Source organism: Macaca nemestrina, chromosome 4 (assembly GCF_043159975.1).
Source record: "Macaca nemestrina isolate mMacNem1 chromosome 4, mMacNem.hap1, whole genome shotgun sequence".
Taxonomy (NCBI): Eukaryota; Metazoa; Chordata; class Mammalia; order Primates; family Cercopithecidae; genus Macaca; species Macaca nemestrina.
Genome location: NC_092128.1, coordinates 46648714 through 46667466, shown reverse-complemented (window position 1 = coordinate 46667466; position 18753 = coordinate 46648714). Strand labels below are relative to the sequence as shown.

The following is an 18753-nucleotide window of genomic DNA, read 5'->3' as shown; positions in this document are numbered from 1 at the left end:
TTGTCTGATTGCTCTTGCTAGTACTACCAGTACTCTGTTTAATAAAAGTGATGAGATTGGGAATCTCTGTACCATATCTTAATGTAAAAGCTTTTGGTTTTTTTTTTTTTTTGATTATGTTAGCTGTGGGTTTTCCATAGATGGCTTTTATTATGTTGAGCAACTTTTGTTCTGTACTAAACTGTTAAAAATTTTTATCAAGAGCGGCTGGCAAGATGACTGAGTAGGAAGGGCTCCGGTCTGCAACTCCCAGTGAGATCAATGCAGAAGGTGGGTGATTTCTGCATTTCCATCTGAGGTACCCTCATCTCACTGGGACTGGTTAGACAGTGGGTGAAGCCCATGGAAGGTGAGCTGAAGCAGGGTGGGGCGTCACCTCACTCAGGAAGCGCAAGGAATTGGGGAACTCCCTCCCTAGCCAAGGGAAGCTGTGAGGGACTGTGCCATTAGGAAGGATGTATTACTGCCCAGATATCACACTTTTCCCAAGGTCTTCCCAACTTGCAGACCAGGAGATGCCTTGGGTACCTATACCACCAGGGTCATGGGTTTCAAGCACAAAAAAGGGCAGCCATTTGGGCACACACCAAGCTAGCTGCAGGGATTTTTTTTTTGAGTTTTTAATTTTTTAATTTTAATTTTTTTTTATTATACTTTAAGTTCTAGGGTACATGTACACAACGTACAGGGTTGTTACATATGTATACTTGTGCCATGTTGGTGTGCTGCACCAATCAACTCGTCATTTACATCAGGTATAACTCCCAATGGCATCCCTCCCCGCTCCCCCCTCCCCATAATAGGCCCCGGTGTGTGATGTTCCCCTTCCAGAATCCAAGTGATCTCGTTGTTCAATTCCCACCTATGAGTGAGAACTTGCAGTGTTTGGTTTTCTGTTCTTGCGATAGTTTGCTGAGAATGATGGTTTCCAGCTGCATCCATCCATGTCCCTACAAAGGACACGAACTCATCCTTTTTTACGGCTGCATAGTATTCCATGGTGTATATGTGCCACATTTTCTTAATCCAGTCTGTCACTGATGGACATTTGGGTTGATTCCAAGTCTTTGCTATTGTGAATAGTGCCGCAATAAACATATGTGTGCATGTCTCTTTATAGCAGCATGATTTATAATCCTCTGGGTATATACCCAGTAATGGGATGGCTGTGTCATATGGTATTTCTAGTTCTAGATCCTTGAGGAATCACCATACTGTTTTCCACAGTGGTTGAACTAGTTTACAATCCCACCAACAGTGTAAAAGTGTTCCTATTTCTCCACATTCTCTCCAGCACCTGTTGTTTCCTAACTTTTTAATGAATGCCATTGTAACTGGTGTGAGATGGTATCTCATTGTGGTTTTGATTTGCATTTCTCTGATGGCCAGTGATGACGAGCATTTTTTCATATGTCTGTTGGCTGTATGAATGTCTTCTTTTGAGAAATGTCTGTTCATATCCTTTGCCCACTTTTTGATGGGGTTGTTTGTTTTTTTCTTGTAAATTTGTTTGAGTTCTTTGTAGGTTCTGGATATTAGCCCTTTGTCAGATGAGTAGATTGCAAAAATTTTCTCCCATTCTGTAGGTTGCCTGTTCACTCTGATGGTAGTTTCTTTTGCTGTGCAGAAGCTCTTTAGTTTAATTAGACCCCATTTGTCAAGTTTTGCTTTTGTTGCCATTGCTTTTGGTATTTTAGACATGAAGTCCTTGCCCATGCCTATGTCCTGAATGGTATTCCCTAGGTTTTCTTCTAGGGATTTTATGGTATTAGGTCTAACATTTAAGTCTCTAATCCATCTTGAATTAATTTTCGTATAAGGAGTAAGGAAAGGATCCAGTTTCAGCTTTTGACTTATGGCTAGCCAATTTTCCCAGCACCATTTATTAAAAAGGGAATCCTTTCCCCATTTCTTGTTTTTCTCGGGTTTGTCAAAGATCAGATGGCTGTAGATGTGTGGTATTATTTCTGAGGACTCTGTTCTGTTCCATTGGTCTATATTTCTGTTTTGGTACCAGTACCATGCTGTTTTGGTTACTGTAGCCTTGTAGTATAGTTTGAAGTCAGGTAGCATGATCCCTCCAGCTTTGTTCTTTTGACTTAGAATTGTCTTGGCAATGCAGGCTCTTTATTGGTTCCATATAAACTTTAAAGCAGTTTTTTCCAATTCCGTGAAGAAAGTCATTGGTAGTTTGATGGGGATGGCATTGAATCTATAAATTACCTTGGGCATTATGGCCATTTTCACGATATTGATTCTTCCTATCCATGAGCATGGTATGTTCTTCCATTTGTTTGTGTCCTCTTTTATTTCACTGAGCAGTAGTTTTGTAGTTCTACTTGAAGAGGTCCTTGTAAGTTGGATTCCTAGATATTTTATTCTCTTTGAAGCAATTGTGAATGGAAGTTCATTCCTGATTTGGCTCTCTGTTTGTTTGTTACTGGTGTATAGGAATGCTTGTGATTTTTGCACATTCATTTTGTATCCTGAGACTTTGCTGAAGTTTTTTATCAGCTTAAGGAGATTTTGGGCTGAGATGATGGGGTTTCCTAAATATACAATCATGTCATCTGCAAACAGGGACAGTTTGACTTCTTCTTTTCCTAACTGAATACCCTTGATTTCTTTCTCTTGCCTGATTGCCCTAGCCAGAACTTCCACCACTGTGTTGAATAGGAATGGTGAGAGAGGGCACCCCGTCTCGTGCCAGTTTTCAAAGGGAATGCTTCCAGTTTTTGCCCATTCAGTATGATATTGGCTGTGGGTTTGTCATAAATAGCTCTTATGATTTTGAGATACATTCCATCAGTACCGAATTTATTGAGAGTTTTTAGCATGAAGGGCTGTTGAATTTTGTCAAAGGCCTTTTCTGCATCTATTGAGATAATCATGTGGTTTTTGTTTTTGGTTCTGTTTATATGCTGGATTACGTTTATTGATTTGCGTATGTTGAACCAGCCTTGCATCCCAGGGATGAAGCCCACTTGATCATGATGAATAAGCTTTTTGATGTGCTGCTGGATCCGGTTTGCCAGTATTTTACTGAGGATTTTTACATCCATGTTCATCAGGGATATTGGTCTAAAATTCTCTTTTTATGTTGCGTCTCTGCCATGCTTTCATATCAGGATGATGTTGGCCTTGTAAAATGAGTTAGGGAAGATTCCCTCTTTTTCTATTGATTGGAATAGTTTCAGAAGGAATGGTACCAGCTGCTCCTTGTACCTCTGGTAGAATTCAGCTGTGAATCCGTCTGGTCCTGGACTTTTTTTGGTTGGTAGGCTATTAATTATTGCCTCAATTTCAGAGCCTGCTATTGGTCTATTCAGGAATTCCACTTCTTCCTGGTTTAGTCTTGGGAGAGTGTAAGTGTCCAGGAAATTATCCATTTCTTCTAGATTTTCTAGTTTATTTGCATAGAGGTGTTTATAGCATTCTCTGATGGTAGTTTGTATTTCTGTGGGGTTGGTGGTGATATCCCCTTTATCATTTTTTATTGCGTCTATTAGATTCTTCTCTCTTTTATTCTTTATTAGTCTTGCTAGTGGTCTATCCATTTTGTTGATCTTTTCAAAAAAATAACAGCTCCTGGATTCACTGATTTTTCGAAAGGATTTTTGTGTCTCTATCTCCTTCAGTTCTGCTCTGATCTTAGTTATTTCTTGCCTTCTGCTAGCTTTTGAATGTGGTTGCTCTTGCTTCTCTAGTTCTTTTAATTGTGATGCTAGGGTGTCAATTTTAGATCTTTCCTGCTCTCTCTTGTGGGCATTTAGTGCATAAATTTCCCTCTACACACTGCTTTAAATGTGTCCCAGAGAGTCTAGTATATTGTGTCTTAGTTCTCATTGGTTTCAAAGAACATCTTTATCTCTGCCTTCATTTTGTTATGCACCCAGTAGTCATTCAGGAGCAGGTCGTTCAGTTTCCATGTAGTTGAGCGGTTTTAAGTGAGTTTCTTAATCCTGAGTTCTAGTTTGATTGCACTGTGGTCTGAGAGACAGTTTGTTATAATTTCTGTTCTTGTACATTTGCTGAGGAGTGCTTTACTTCCAACTATGTGTTCAATTTTGGAATAAGTGCTATGTGGTGCTGAGAAGAATGTATATTCTGTTGATTTGGGGTGGAGAGTTCTGTAGATGTCTATTACGGCTGCTTGATGCAGAGCTGAGTTCAATTCCTGGATATTATTGTTAACTTTCTGTCTCATTGATCTGTCTAATATTGACAGTGGGGTCTTAAAATCCCCCATTATTATGGTGTGGGAGTCTAAGTCTCTTTGTAGGTCTCTAAGGACTTGCTTTATGAATCTGGGTGCTCCTGTATTGGGTGTATATATATTTAGAATAGTTAGCTCTTCTTGTTGAATTGATCCCTTTACCATTATGTAATGGCCTTCTTTGTCTCTTTTGATCTTTGATGGTTTAAAGTCTGTTTTATCAGAGACTAGGATTGCAACCCCCCTGCTTTGTTTTGTTCTCCATTTGCTTGGTAGATCTTCCTCCATCCCTTTATTTTGAGCCTATGTGTGTCTCTGCACATGAGATGGGTCTCCAGAATACAGCACACTGATGGGTCTTGACTCTTTATCCAATTTGCCAGTCTGTGTCTTTTAATTGGAGCATTTAGCCCATTTACATTTAAGGTTAGTATTGTTATGTGTGAATTTGATCCTGTCATTATGATATTAGCTGGTTATTTTGCTTGTTAGTTAATGTAGTGTCTTCCTAGCATCAATGATCTTTACAATTTGGCATGTTCTTGCAGTGGCTAGTACTGGTTGTTCCTTTTAGTGCTTCCTTCAGGAGCTCTTGTAAGGCAGGTCTGGTGGTGACAAAATCTCTCAGCATATTTTTGTTGGTAAAGGATTTTATTTCTCCTTCACTTATGAAACTTAGTTTGGCTGGATATGAAATTCTTGGTTGAAAATTATTTTCCTTAAGAGAGTTGAATATTGGCCCTCACTCTCTTCTGGCTTGGAGAGTTTTTGCTGAGAGATCTGCTGTTGGTCTAATGGGCTTCCCTTTGTGGGTGACCGGACCTTTCTCTCTGGCTGCCCTTAACATTTTTTCCTTCATTTCAACTTTGGTGAATCTGACAATTATGTGTCTTGGAGTTGCTGTTTTCGAGGAGTATCTTTGTGGCACTCTCTGTATTTCCTGAATATTGGCCTGCCTCACTAGGTTGGGGAAGTTCTCCTGGATAATATCCTGCGGAGTGTTTTCCAACTTGGTTCCATTCTCCCTGTCACTTTCAGTTACACCAATCCAATGTAGATTTGGTCTTTTCACATACTCCCATATTTCTTGGAGGTTTTGTTTCTTTTCTTTTTACTCTTTTTTCTCTAAACTTCTCTTCTTGCTTCATTTTGTTCCTTTTATCTTCAATCACTGATACCCTTTCTTCCACTTGATAAATCAGCTACTGGAGCTTGTGCATGCATCACATAGTTCTCATGCCATGGTTTTCAGCTCTATCAGGTCATTTAAGGTCTTCTCTACACTGTTTATTCTAGTTAGCCATTCATCTACTCTTTTTTCAAGATTTTTAGCTTCTTTGTGATGGGTTCAAACGTCCTCCTTTAGTTCAGAGAAGTTTGTTATTACAGATCATCTGAAGCCTTCTCCTCTCAACTTGTCATAGTCATTGTCTGTCCAGCTTTGTTCCATTGCTGGTGAGGAGCTGTGTTCCTTTGGAGGAGAAGACGTGCTCTGATTTTTAGAATTTTCAGCTTTTCTGCTCTGGTTTCTCCCCATCTTTGTGGTTTTATCTACCTTTGGCCTTTGATGATGGTGATGTACAGATGGAGTTTTGGTGTGGATGTCTTTTCATTTTGTTAGTTTTCCTTCTAACAGTCAGGACCCTCAGCTGAAGGTCTGTTGGAGATTGCTGGAGGTCCATTCCAAACCATGCTTGCCTGGGTATCACCAGTGGAGGCTGCAGAACAGCAAATATTACAGAATGGCAGATGTTGCTGCCTGATCCTTCCTCTGGAAGCTTCGTCTCAGAGGGGCACCCAACTGTATGAGGTGTCAGTCAGCCCCTACTGGGAGATGTCTCCCAGTTAGGCTGCTCAGGGGTCAGGGACCCACTTGAGGAGACAGTCTGTCCGTTCTCAGATCTCAAACTCCATGCTGGGAGAACCACTACTCTCTTCAAACTGTCAGACAGGGACATTTAAGTCTGCAGAAGTTTCTGCCTTTTGTTCAGCTATGCTCTGTCCCCAGAGGTGGAGTCTACAGTGGCAGGCAGGCCTCCTTGAGCCGTGGTGGGCTCCACCCAGTTCGAGCTTCCTGGCCGCTTTGTTTACCTACTCAAGCCTCAGCAATGGAGGATGCCCGCCCCCTCCCCAGCCTTGCTGCCACCTTGCTGTTCAATCTCAGACTGCTGTGCTAGCAGTGAGTGAGGCTCCCTGGTCATGGGACCCTCTGAGCCAGGCACGGGATATAATCTCCTGGTGTGCCATTTGTTAAGGCCGTTGGAAAAGCACAGTATTAGGGTGGGAGTGTCTCGATTTTCCAGGTACTGTCTGTCATGGATTCTCTTGGCTAGGAAAGGGAATTCCTGGACACCTTGCACTTCCTGGGTGAGGCCATGTCCCACCCTGCTCCATGGGCTGCATCCACTGTCTGACAAGCCCTAGTGAAATGAACCTGGTACCTCAGTTGGAAATGCAGAAATCACCTGTCTTCTGTGTTGCTCACACTGGGAGCTGCAGAGTGGAGCTATTCCTATTCGGCCATATTGGAATCTCTTGACTTCTGTTTCGTTCTTTTAAATCTTTATACATTACTTTTTCTTCTTTCCCTGAAATTATTTTGTTATTGTTTCTCTAGCTTCTTGATTAGAATATTTTATTCACTTTAATGTATTTACTTAAAATTATAAATTACGTCACACAAACAGAAACATAGAGAGGGATATATCTGTATTCCCCACACACAACTTGGATTAGTACTAATAATTTGGCCAATTTGCTTCATTTATTTAAGAAATAATATATTTTTGGTATTAAGTCTCTGGTGTATCCTTCACTAGAGATAACTACTATTCAAAATTAGGTATTCGGGGGGTGGAGCAAGATGGCCAAATAGGAACAGCTCCAGTCTCCAACTCCCAGCGCGAGCGACACAGAAGACAGGTGATTTCTGCATTTTCAACTGAGGTACTGGGTTCATCTCACTAGGGAGTGCAGGACAGTTGGTGCTGGTCAGCTGCTGCAGCCCGACCAGCGAGAGCTGAAGCAGGGCAAGGCATCGCCTCACCTGGGAAGCACAAGGGGGAAGGGAATCCCTTTTCCTAGCCAGGGGAACTGAGACACACAACACCTGGAAAATCAGGTAACTCCCACCCCAATACTGCGCTCTACCAAGGATCTTAGCAAACGGGCACACCAGGAGATTATATCCCACACCTGGCCGGGAGGGTCCCACGCCCACAGAGACTCCCTCATTGCTAGCACAGCAGTCTGCGATCTAACCGCAAGGTAGCAGCGAGGCTGGGGGAGGGGCGCCCGCCATTGCTGAGGCTTAAGTAGATAAACAAAGCGGCTGGGAAGGTCGAACTGGGTGGAGCTCACAGCAGCTCAAGGAGTCCAGCCTGTCTCTGTAGACTCCATCTCTCGGGACAGGGCACAGCTAAACAACAACAACAACAACAACAGCAGCTGAAACCTCTGCAGACGCAAACGACTCTGTCTGACAGCTTTGAAGAGAGCAGTGGATCTCCCAACACGGAGGCTGAGATCTGAGAACGGACAGACTGCCTGCTCAAGTGGGTCCCTGACCCCTGAGTAGCCTAATGGGGAGACATCCCCCACTAGGGGCAGACTGACACCCCACACCTCACACGGTGGAGTACACCCCTGAGAGGAAGCTTCCAAAGCAAGAATCAGACAGGTACACTCGCTGTTCAGCAATATTCTATCTTCTGCAGCCTCTGCTGCTGATACCCAGGCAAACAGGGTCTGGAGTGGACCTCAAGCAATTTCCAACAGACCTACAGCTGAGGGTCCTGACTGTTAGAAGGAAAACTAACAAACAGGAAGGACACCCACACCAAAACCCCATCAGTACGTCACCATCATCAAAGACCAGAGGCAGATAAAACCACAAAGATGGGGAAAAAGCAGGGCAGAAAAGCTGGAAATTCAAAAAATAAGAGCGCATCGCCCCCTGCAAAGGAACGCAGCTCATCGTCAGCAATGGATCAAAGCTGGACAGAGAATGACTTTGACAAGATGAGAGAAGAAGGCTCCAGTCCATCAAACTTCTCAGAGCTAAAGAAGGAATTACGTACCCAGTGCAAAGAAACTAAAAATCTTGAAAAAGGAGTGGAAGAATTGGTAACTAGAATAATTAATGCAGAGAAGGCCATAAACGAATGGACAGAGATGAAAACCATGACACGAGAAATACGTGACAAATGCACAAGCTTCAGTAACCGACTCGATCAACTGGAAGAAAGAGTATCAGCAATTGAGGATCAAATGAATGAAATGAAGCGAGAAGAGAAACCTAAAGAAAAAAGAATAAAAAGAAATGAACAAAGCCTGCAAGAAGTATGGGATTATGTAAAAAGACCAAATCTACGTCTGATTGGGGTGCCTGAAAGTGAGGGGGAAAACGGAACCAAGTTGGAAAACACTCTTCAGGATATCATCCAGGAGAACTTCCCCAACCTAGTAGGGCAGGCCAACATTCAAATTCAGGAAATACAGAGAACGCCACGAAGATACTCCTTGAGAAGAGCAAGTCCAAGACACATAATTGCCAGATTCACCAAAGTTGAAATGAAGGAAAAAATGTTAAGGGCAGCCAGAGAGAAAGGTTGGGTTACCCACAAAAGGAAGCCCATCAGACTAACAGCAGATCTCTCGGCAGAAACTCTACAAGCCAGAAGAGAGTGGGGGCCAATATTCAACATTCTTAAAGAAAAGAATTTTAAACCCAGAATTTCATATCCAGCCAAACTAAGTTTCATAAGTGAAGGAGAAATAAAATCCTTTACAGATAAGCAAATGCTTAGAGATTTTGTCACCACCAGGCCTGCCTTACAAGAGCTCCTGAAGGAAGCTCTAAATGTGGAAAGGAAAAACCAGTACCAGCCACTGCAAAAACATACCAAATTGTAAAGACCATCAATGCTAGGAAGAAACGGCATTAACTGATGGGCAAAACAACCAGCTAGTATCATAATGGCAGGATCAAGTTCACACATAATAATATTAACTTTAAATGTAAATGGACTAAATGCTCCAATTAAAAGACACAGACTGGCAAACTGGATAAAGAGTCAAGACCCATCAGTTTGCTGTATTCTGGAGACCCACATCACATGCAGAGACATACATAGACTCAAAATAAAGGGATGGAGGAAGATCTACAAGCAAATGGAGAACAAAAAAAGCAGGGGTTGCAATCCTAGTCTCTGATAAAACAGACTTTAAACCATCAAAGATCAAAAGAGATAAAGAAGGCCATTACATAATGGTAAAGGGATCAATACAACAGGAAGAGCTAACTATCCTAAATATATATACACCCAATACAGGAGCACCCAGATTCATAAAGCAAGTCCTTAGAGACCTACAAAGAGACTTAGACTCCCACACCATAATAATGGGGGATTTTAAGACCCCACTGTCAATATTAGACAGATCAATGAGACAGAAAGTTAACAATAATATCCAGGAATTGAACTCAGCTCTGCATCAAGCAGCCGTAATAGACATCTACAGAACTCTCCACCCCAAATCAACAGAATATACATTCTTCTCAGCACCACATAGCACTTATTCCAAAATTGAACACATAGTTGGAAGTAAAGCACTCCTCAGCAAATGTACAAGAACAGAAATTATAACAAACTGTCTCTCAGACCACAGTGCAATCAAACTAGAACTCAGGATTAAGAAACTCACTTAAAACCGCTCAACTACATGGAAACTGAACGACCTGCTCCTGAATGACTACTGGGTGCATAACAAAATGAAGGCAGAGATAAAGATGTTCTTTGAAACCAATGAGAACTAAGACACAATATACTAGACTCTCTGGGACACATTTAAAGCAGTGTGTAGAGGGAAATTTATGCACTAAATGCCCACAAGAGAGAGCAGGAAAGATCTAAAATTGACACCCTAGCATCACAATTAAAAGAACTAGAGAAGCAAGAGCAACCACATTCAAAAGCTAGCAGAAGGCAAGAAATAACTAAGATCAGAGCAGAACTGAAGGAGATAGAGACACAAAAATCCTTTCGAAAAATCAGTGAATCCAGGAGCTGTTATTTTTTTGAAAAGATCAACAAAATGGATAGACCACTAGCAAGACTAATAAAGAATAAAAGAGAGAAGAATCTAATAGACGCAATAAAAAATGATAAAGGGGATATCACCACCAACCCCACAGAAATACAAACTACCATCAGAGAATGCTATAAACACCTCTATGCAAATAAACTAGAAAATCTAGAAGAAATGGATAATTTCCTGGACACTTACACTCTCCCAAGACTAAACCAGGAAGAAGTGGAATTCCTGAATAGACCAATAGCAGGCTCTGAAATTGAGGCAATAATTAATAGCCTACCAACCAAAAAAAGTCCAGGACCAGACGGATTCACAGCTGAATTCTACCAGAGGTACAAGGAGCAGCTGGTACCATTCCTTCTGAAACTATTCCAATCAATAGAAAAAGAGGGAATCTTCCCTAACTCATTTTACAAGGCCAACATCATCCTGATATGAAAGCATGGCAGAGACGCAACATAAAAAGAGAATTTTAGACCAATATCCCTGATGAACATGGATGTAAAAATCCTCAGTAAAATACTGGCAAACCGGATCCAGCAGCACATCAAAAAGCTTATTCATCATGATCAAGTGGGCTTCATCCCTGGGATGCAAGGCTGGTTCAACATACGCAAATCAATAAACGTAATCCAGCATATAAACAGAACCAAAAACAAAAACCACATGATTATCTCAATAGATGCAGAAAAGGCCTTTGACAAAATTCAACAGCCCTTCATGCTAAAAACTCTCAATAAATTCGGTACTGATGGAATGTATCTCAAAATCATAAGAGCTATTTATGACAAACCCACAGCCAATATCATACTGAATGGGCAAAAACTGGAAGCATTCCCTTTGAAAACTGGCACGAGACGGGGTGCCCTCTCTCACCATTCCTATTCAACACAGTGGTGGAAGTTCTGGCTAGGGCAATCAGGCAAGAGAAAGAAATCAAGGGTATTCAGTTAGGAAAAGAAGAAGTCAAACTGTCCCTGTTTGCAGATGACATGATTGTATATTTAGGAAACCCCATCATCTCAGCCCAAAATCTCCTTAAGCTGATAAAAAACTTCAGCAAAGTCTCAGGATACAAAATGAATGTGCAAAAATCACAAGCATTCCTATACACCAGTAACAAACAAACAGAGAGCCAAATCAGGAATGAACTTCCATTCACAATTGCTTCAAAGAGAATAAAATATCTAGGAATCCAGCTTACAAGGGATGTAAAGGACCTCTTCAAGTAGAACTACAAAACTACTGCTCAGTGAAATAAAAGAGGACACAAACAAATGGAAGAACATACCATGCTCATGGATAGGAAGAATCAATATCGTGAAAATGGCCATACCGCCCAAGGTAATTTATAGATTCAATGCCATCCCCATCAAGCTACCAATGACTTTCTTCACGGAATTGGAAAAAACTGCTTTAAAGTTCATATGGAAACAATAAAGAGCCCGCATTGCCAAGACAATCCTAAGTCAAAAGAACAAAGCTGGAGGGATCATGCTACCTGACTTCAAACTATACTACAAGGCTACAGTAACCAAACCAGCATGGTACCAAACAGAGATATAGACCAATGGAACAGAACAGAGTCCTCAGATATAATACCACATATCTACAGCCATCTGATCTTTGACAAACCCAAGAAAAACAAGAAATAGGGAAAGGATTCCCTTTTTAATAAATGGTGCTGGGAAAATTGGCTAGCCATAAGTAGAAAGCTGAAACTGGATCCTTTCCTTACTCCTTATACGAAAATTAATTCAAGATGGATTAGAAACTTAAATGTTAGACCTAATACCATAAAAACCCTGGAAGAAAACCTAGGGAATACCATTCAGGACATAGGCATGGGCAAGGACTTCATGTCTAAAACACCAAAAACAATGGCAACAAAAGCCAAAATTGACAAATGGGATCTAATTAAACTAAAGAGCTTCTGCACAGCAAAAGAAACTACCATCAGAGTGAACAGGCAACCTACAGAATGGGAGAAAATTTTTGCAATCTACTCGTCTGACAAAGGGCTAATATCCAGAACCTACAAAGAACTCAAACAAATTTACAAGAAAAAAACAAACAACCCCATCAAAAAGTGGGCAAAGGATATGAACAGACATTTCTCAAAAGAAGACATTCATACAGCCAACAGACACATGAAAAAATGCTCATCATCACTGGCCATCAGAGAAATGCAAATCCAAACCACAATGAGATACCATCTCACACCAGTTAGAATGGCATTCATTAAAAAGTTAGGAAACAACAGGTGCTGGAGAGGATGTGGAGAAATAGGAACACTTTTACACTGTTGGTGGGATTGTAAACTAGTTCAACCATTATGGAAAACAGTATGGTGATTCCTCAAGGATCTAGAACTAGAAGTACCATATGACCCAGCCATCCCATTACTGGGTATATACCCAAAGGATTATAAATCATGCTGCTATAAAGACACATGCACACGTATGTTTATTGTGGCACTATTCACAATAGCAAAGACTTGGAATCAACCCAAATGTCCATCAGTGACAGACTGGATTAAGAAAATGTGGCACATATACACCATGGAATACTATGCAGCCGTGAAAAAGGATGAGTCTGTGTCCTTTGTAGGGACATGGATGCAGTTGGAAACCATCATTCTCAGCAAACTATCACAAGAACAGAAAACCAAACACCACATGTTCTCACTCATAGGTGGGAACTGAACAATGAGATCACTTGGACTTGGGAAGGGGAACATCATACACCGGGGCCTATCATGGGGAGGGGGAGGGGGGAGGGATGCCATTGGGAGTTATACCTGATGTAAATGACGAGTTGATGGGTGCTGACGAGTTGACGGGTGCAGCATGCCAACTTGGCACAAGTATACATATGTAACAAACCTGCAAGTTATGCACATGTACCCTAGAACTTAAAGTATAATAATAAAAAATAAAAATAAATAAAAAAAATTAGGTATTCATCATGTTTTCATATTTAGCATATACGTATGCCCACAAGCAATATAGACTTTATGTAAGGTCTTAAAACTTTGTGTAATTGGATCACACTCTTCACATCCTTTTGCTAATTGATGTTGTTTTTGCTTAATGCATTATATGTTTAAGATTTATCATCATATTGATGAGTCTAGGGGAAAAATTCATTATTTGGGATAATACTAAAAAAAGCAGAAAAGCGAGTGAAGGAAGGTGATATGAGAGTTCAGACACTGCTATAGAGTGTAGGCAGAACTTCAGTTGCCATCATGTTTGCAAATCAACTGTCATCTTTGCCATTTCTTTGTCCAGAGTTCTTTATTAAGTTTATTCAGAATTTTCTTATGGTACCCAAGTGGAAACCACTTAGATAATGTGATTAATATTATTAAAATTTGCTTTTCATTTAGGGGCCATACATTTTGTAAAGGCTGTTTCTTTTTTAGTTTAAAATTAGGACACTAAAAATCATTTCAAAAATAGTTGAATTTTCTGTGTGTAGGGATAACAAAGTAATACTGGTGAATCTGCTTAACTCTGTTCCTTGGAGTAGGATGAATACTGAATGTTCATCCACCTCTTTTCTTAGATTTCTTTTTTTTCCCTCTCTCTCATCTGTTGTACTCCATCTTAATTAAATACAGTACAGAACTAAAATATCTAATAGCTTGATGTTCCAAGTTCTGAATTTTAATGCAGCATACTTTTATTTCCTTTTTAGTATAAAAATTTTTTGATGAATTTTTACTTAGGAGAGAAATGTCAATTTTAAAATGGGGGATGTCTCTTCTTCTGATTTAAGGCATTTGAAACTACAATAAGGCCTTAAAATTGGCACTTTACATGGTGTTTCACAGAAGACCCCATTCTACAAGGTTGTCCTGAGCTAGATGGTTTGCCTGCATCATGACATTGAATCTTTCATAAAAGCATTCTGCGATGTCTCCATGTCAAAATTGTATATTATAAGTTAAAGTGTCATGTGCAACTCAGGAAGCTTCCCTAAAAAGGAGTGTGTCCTTCCTCACACATCTTGCTTCCTGATGACTGGAATGCAAGCAGATAGTTGGAGCTTGAGTAGTCATTGAGGACCATGAGGTGGTATTCATGTATTGTGTGCAGTGGAGCAACAAGACAAAGGAGCCTGGTAATCACGGAGCTGCCATGCTGCCCTTTATAGTTTGCTTCCAGGGTGCATGGAGTACTTTATGGAGTGGTTTTTCTGAAAAAGCAGACACAAATCTACTTGCTAGCCCTATCCTAATGGCAGTACTTACCCATGTATCTGCCCTCATTCCTTCCTCCCCACTAATGGTATAATCACCATTAATCCTTCCTTTTTTGTTGTTTTTCTTTAGGGTTTTTTTTAAGACAGGGTCAGCTCTGTCACCCCGGCTGGAGTGCAGTGATACATTCTTGGCTCACTGCAACCTCTGCTTCCCGGGCTTAAGTGATCCTCCCTCCTTAGCCTCCTGAGTAGCTGAGACCGTAGGCATGTACCACAATCCCTGGTTAATTTTTAATTTTTATTTTGTAGAAACGGGGTTTCACTGTGTTCCCAGGCTGGTCTTGACCTCCTGGGTTGAAGAGATCCACCCACCTTTGCTTCTCACAGTGCTGGGATTACAGGTGTGAACCACTGTGCCTGGCAAATCACCATTTGTCCTTCTGATTGAACTTCCAATAGGCTTCTCACCACAGTCCACTACCTGTTTCCAAGGCTGCAGAATGTTTGTGCCCTGGAATTGGCTCCTTCCTTAGCAGGAAGTACAAGGGTAGGATAGGAAGGTTCTCTAATTAATAAGGACAGTAGTTATTGGTGTCCTGTGGTTACTCTAGAGTCCACTTGGAGAAAGTGAGGGTGGAGAGCTAAGAGGACTTTGTGACTCCTTTGCTTGTAGAGTTTTTTTTGGTCTTTTTTTTTTTTTTTTTTTTTTTGAGATGGAGTCTCACTCTTGTTGCTCAGGCTGGAGTGCAACGGCGCGATCTCGGCTTACTGCAACATCTGCCTCCCAGGTTCAAGCGATTCTCCTGCCTCAGCCTCCCAAGTAGCTCGGATTACAGGCATGCGCCACCGCGGCTGGCTAATTTTTGTATTTTTAGTAGAGACAGGGTTTCTCCATGTTGTTCAGGCTAGTCTCAAACTCCTGACCTCAGGTGATCCATCCACCTCGGCCTCCCAAAGTGCTGGGATTACAGATGTGAGCCACCGGGCCAGGCTGTAAAGTTTTATTTCTGTTGTGATAATAGGCTGTCTGAACTGATACCCTGCGGGCTAACTGATGGCCATGCCTTAGTCCTCAGTCTTACGGAGTGTTCTCATTTCTGATTCATTGCTTTCTGGCTTCTTAGTTCAGGTTCGACTCCCCAACTCTGGCCAGCCTTTTCACCCCTTAGATTTCTTACTTGCTCCTTATGAAAGGCTAAATGTTTTCCATATTTCAATCTCAGTTGACCCAAATACTCAGTGGGTTGCAAACATGGACCATATTATTTAACATCACATAGCCTTTTATTAAAATGGTTTTTTGACATTATGCCATCTGTTTACATTGATGAATGCAATAATAAGTAGCTATATAAAACATAAGCAAATATATTGTCTCATATCACTAACTGACTTTTCAAAGAGAACTCCTGGGAGAAATTTCTCTCAAATCTCCATGCCAAAAAAAAAAAAAAAGAGTTGTATTTGTTCTTAGTAATGGAAATGTTTTTAATGCTATGTCTCTGTGACTTCTGTAACTATTAAGTGTCCATTCCTATTTTTACTGCAACAAATGCAACCAAAATTTGTGGTTCATCTATAGCTTACCTGTGATTTTATCTTATTTTTTCCATCCCAATTTTATAATATCATTTTAACCTCGTGTGTGTCTATTAAATAAGCTGTCTTAAATTCTTTTTAGGAGGATCTACAATGAAACACAATCATAATTTAAAGGCTGCATTATTAATTTCCTGCATTAGAGATTCTAATGTTGTATTAAGTGTTGCCTTTGCCATCTATGTCCAGCATTAAACCTAACTTCTCCATTGTCTGCAGGAATGTTTGAAGCAATTGTGATCTAAGATATATCAGTTGTTGAGATTCTATTGAGTGTAAATTCAATCCTATGGATCTGGAAAAGATTATGGGATATAAACAGATGGAACCAAGGGACAGACGCCTGGGAAAAGTGATGAGGCCTGGAGATGTACAAGCAAGATTTTGGAGTTTACACCAAAGGTGATAGCGTTAGCAGTCAGCATAGGAGATGTCTAGGGAGAGGTAAAAACAGAAGAGCACAGCTCTGAAACCAAAACCTGGGGTAACCTCTCCAGGAAGAGGAGGAGTTTGAAAAGGAGACTAAGACAAAGGATAGGAGAAAATCAGGGTAGAAACTGGAGTTCCAAAAGCGCAGGCTTACTAGTATCAAAAGTAACGACGACATCTTAATCAATGGGCATAACAACTATGAACTCCTTGGTTTGTTTATTCACTGCTGAATCCTGAGGGTAAGTTTGATAGAATGAGGGAGCAGAATCTACATGGCAGAAGGTTGGGAGAGAATAGGTAGTGGTCAATGAAATGCAACATAAACCATTCCCTCTGATTTCTTGTCAGTGTAACATGGGCATGAAATTGGACTGAATCCAGAGGGGAGGCAGGGTTAAGGGTTGTTTTCCATTTTGTTTATTGACTTTTCTTTTTCTCTTTCTCCAACCACAGTGAGAATTAATGATTATGAACTTGGAGAGAAAAATGAGATTCTGAAGTTTGGGATGGAGGGAAATGGCAGAAAAGGATCAGAGAGAGAGAGCCTGGGAAGATGACAGTTTTTTGAAGGCAGAAGTGTCATCTCTTCTGAAAGAAAAGATAGGAATGAATGAAGGTAAAGACAGATGTTTTAATGTAAATAGAAGGTGAAATGAAGGAATATAAAAGTGATGGCTCAATATTTTCAGGAAAGTAAGAAGGAGAAGGTTTTAAGTAATAGTGCGAATAAAGGAGAGAGGTGGGTTAGTCTTGATATAAACAGCCACTGTAGGGTGAAAGAAATAAAAAAGAGTGACAACAAAAAAACCCCAGAAGTGTGGAGAAAGGCAGTTCAACAGTTCCAGAAACTCTGATGAAAATGTACCATGTTAAGACATTGTGCTAGGCACAGGATCAGAGAAGATACAATCCCTTTCGTCATGGAAATCACACTTAGTAGGAGAGCAGCTACATGGGACAGAACCAGTTGACAGTAGATAAAAGTGAAACATTAGCATAGTCACAGGATGATTTTCAACAATGTTTGCCAGACTTAGAACAGGAGGAGAGGATGTTGAGTTGAGGGCTGTGAAGATTCGAGTCAGCTCCTGACCTTATGTCAGTATTAACAAGGGCAGCCTTGATCTTGGTGAACATGATGAGCAGTCCAAGAAAGGAGTACGAAGAATAAGGGCCAGCATTGGTCTTGTGTGGAGGGAGTGAAAATGGGGTCAGGTGAAGAGGTATCACTTCCAACAGGACCATCAAGTTAGACATCTTTTAAAGGATAAGAGGCCCAGAGGTTAAGCCCTGATAGCGGGTCACTGAGACACTGTGGAGGGAAATGGATAAGCCAGGAGTGTTGTGAAGGTGTAATAAGGGCTGCACATGTCATAATGGGATCTAAACAAATAGGAGGTATACAAGGCTTATGGGAAGTTGGCTCCCCAGAAATCTGAGAGAAACTAAGACATGTAAAGTCCTGCTCACCCATGAAAGTTTCTAAATACAGGAGCTCTGATTCTAAAGTCATCTCCATTTATATTGGTTTACCTTTTTAAGACACTTTGTTGTTTCAGAGTTACCTTGCCATGGAGATTCATTACCTTTTCTCTGCTCTTTTCTTCCTTGGCCTGCTGTCTACCTCAGGTAAGGCTTTAGTAATAGTAAAGGAAACATTTGAGTGAATGAGAAGCCAGCATGAAATGGCATAAACAACCATCTATTGCCAGTGTTAATTAGTAACTGCTCAATGAACATTTGTTGGATGAATTGTTTTAATGGATGAATTAGTTTCTCCTTCTAGTCTAAAAAATATAATCGAATTTGAAGAATTCCATGATTCCCTTTCTATTTCATGCCAAATTTCTCGTCTCAACGCTGGGATAGACTTAGGTTATTTCCAAGAAAGGGAATTTAGAGATTATATCCTCTGCCCTCTCATTTGTTAAATAATGATTTTGAGAGCTTGAGTACAGGTCCTCTAACTCCCAGTACACCATGAAAATGGAATATCCACTCTCATCTTTCTCTGCCTGATCGAAGCAAGGTGCAGGTAGTGAGTTTGCTGTGAACCTTAAATGTGGTAATTCGTGTCAAGGGATTTTAGGAAATACTTGGCAAATAGAAAGTGCTTAAGAAATGTTAACTAATATTATTATCATTATTACTATTTTCACTTTTTTTTTTTTTTTTAGTTTATCTTCTTCAGTAATTTCTTCTTT

General features: G+C 40.6%; 1 long non-coding RNA gene across 1 annotated transcript; it reads left to right on the top strand.

Annotated features, from left to right (window-relative positions):
• Positions 1 to 201: 201 nt before the first annotated feature.
• On the top strand, positions 202 to 17165 carry LOC139362525 (uncharacterized). Its single transcript, XR_011621641.1, has 3 exons — positions 202 to 270; positions 16337 to 16519; positions 17003 to 17165. It is a non-coding gene; the product is annotated as an uncharacterized lncRNA (long non-coding RNA).
• The last annotated feature ends 1588 nt before the right edge of the window (positions 17166 to 18753 follow it).